Genomic DNA, 2,287 nt, shown 5'->3' with positions numbered 1-2,287 from the left:
CATTTTGTTTTGTTTTTGTTTTTGAGACAGGGTCTCACTCTGTTGCCCAGGCTGGAGTGCAGTGGCGCAATCTTGGCTCACTGCAACCTCTACCTCCCAGGTTCAAGCAATTCTCCTGCCTCAGCCTTCCAAGTAGCTGGGATTACAGGCACTTGCCACCACGCTCAGCTAATTTTTGTATTTTTAGTAGAGATGAGATTTCACCATGTTGATCAGGCTGGTCTTGAACTCCTAACCTTGTGATCCTCCCACCTCAGCCTCCCAAAGTGCTGGGATTACTGGCGTGAGCCACCGCGCCCAGCTGGCCTGGTCATCTAATTAAGTCATCTAATTAGCAACCTTAATTTCATCTGCAACCTAAATAAGGTCATCTAATTAGCAACCTTAATTTCATCTACTACCTCAATCCCCCTTTGTCATGTAACATAACATATTCACAGGCTCTGAGCTTTAAGATGTGGAGATGTTTGGGGAGCCATTATTCTTTCATATCTTGTTGCATACAGATTCCCGGGCCATGCTGTGGACACAGGCTGAATCACTATCTGTAGCCCAAGAGTCTGCATTTTCCAAGCTTCTCTGGTGATATTGATGGTTAGGTTAGATCTGATGTGAGAACTACAGTCCTAAACATCTCTCTGTGTGTGTGTGCACATGGCTCGTGTGCTTGTGGCTTGGTCTGAGTGTGAATATCTCTGTCTCTATGTGTGCCTCTGTGGTGTGTGTATAAAGTGTTTGAAGCAGACCTTACAGTCCGCTAAGTTATCACATCTTAGGCATCAGCCAAAACCTCATTGTCCCACAGGTTTAGTTGCAAGGCATGCTGGGAGCTCAGGGGCCCTGGGCAGGAAGTGGGGACAGGGGAGAAGGCAGGGCAGTGGGAGCTGATACGAGATTTTTCCTGGCCAGGCCGCCACAAGACCCATTTGCTTCCAAAGGGCCTCCTTCCCCCAAAGCCTCAGCAGCTGCAATCCCTTCCCCCTGCTCAGAGAAACCAGAAACCCTGGAGCTGGCCCGGGGCAGGCTACACTGGGTGAATTTAAACCCGGGTCTGAAGCAGGAGAAAAGAGGAGGACAGGAAGCCAGAGTGCCCAGGAGGAGAGCCCCAGGCTTCTCAGGTGGGTTCTTTTGACTCTTGGAAATTTTTCTTTCTGTTCCCTGGGCGTGGGCCACCTTGTCACCTTCAGACTGCTGATGAGACCCTGGGCATTCATGCAGTTTGTAGTGGAAACAGTCGCTTCTAGGAGTGTCTTTTTGAGATCCTCAAATTCCTGTGTTCTGAGTCACTTAGGATGGTGAAGAGAACATGTGAGGGGCCTGTTGGGGCACGCAGAAGAATCGCAGTGGCAGAGGGAATGCCACAGCCAGGTGGGGAGGAGCTGTTTTGTCATGAGAAGAGTTGGAAGATGAGGCTCTCACGGTCTGGAATAAGAGCGCCCTGACTGGAACCCACCCTCTCAGGCTCCCAGCCGCTTTTGGTGTAATCGAAGTTTGGGTCCTGCCTTACCCCCGGCCTCTTGCCTGTCTTCTTCTTTTTCTTTTTCTTTTTCTTTCTTTTTTTTTTTTTTTTTTGAGATGGAGTCTTGCGCTGCTGCCCAGGCTGTCGTGCAATGGTGCAATCTCGGCACAGTGCAAATTCCACCTCCTGGGCTCAAGCAATTCTCCTGCCTCAGCCCCCTGAGTCGTTGGGATTACCACCAGAACTGACTAATTTTTGTATATTTAGTATAGAAGGGTTTCACTATGTTGGCCAGGCTGGTCTCGAACTCCTGACCTCAAGAGATCCACCTGACTCGTCCTTCCAAAGTGCTGGGATTACAGGCATGAGCCTCCACGCCTGGCCCTCCTGCCTGTCTTCTGAGCCCTCTCATGGATTTCTGTCCAGTGCCAAACATGTTGCCATTCCCCTTTCCTGCCGGCCACATGCCTTTGCATATGCTGTTCCCTCTTTCCTTCACACACTTCCCTTGCTCAGCTTGTCATTACTCCCTACTCATCCCTCATATACCAGCTCAGCCATCAGGTCCCCTAGAAGGCCTTCCCTGTCCCTGCTAAGCCAGTTGAGATCTCCCCAACCATGAGCCCTTGCAGCACCCTAAGCCTCACTCTCTGAACTCTTCCTTGTTGGGTTTCTTTTTTTTTTTTTTGAGACAGAGTCTTACTCTGTCCTCCAGGCTGAAGGGCAGTGGCATGATCTCAGCTCACTGCAACCTCCACCTCCCTGGTTCTAGCAATTCTCCTGCCTCAGCCTCCCAAGTAGCTGGGATAACAGGTCCCGCCACCACAT

General features: G+C 50.5%; 1 protein-coding gene across 1 annotated transcript in view; it reads left to right on the top strand.

Annotated features, from left to right (window-relative positions):
* The first annotated feature begins 902 nt into the window (after positions 1-902).
* The window catches only part of GGTA1 (glycoprotein alpha-galactosyltransferase 1 (inactive)), a 100,702-nt gene continuing 99,317 nt past the window's right edge, over positions 903-2,287 (top strand). Inside the window, exon 1 of the mRNA XM_017503325.2 lies at positions 903-1,118. The gene's annotated coding sequence lies outside the window, so the exon portion shown is untranslated. The remainder of the gene's footprint in view (positions 1,119-2,287) is intronic.

Source organism: Cebus imitator, unplaced genomic scaffold (assembly GCF_001604975.1).
Source record: "Cebus imitator isolate Cc_AM_T3 unplaced genomic scaffold, Cebus_imitator-1.0 Scaffold309, whole genome shotgun sequence".
Classification (NCBI taxonomy): Eukaryota; Metazoa; Chordata; class Mammalia; order Primates; family Cebidae; genus Cebus; species Cebus imitator.
The sequence above is the reverse complement of the archived record's forward strand: the minus strand, read 5'-3'. Positions and strand labels throughout refer to the sequence as shown.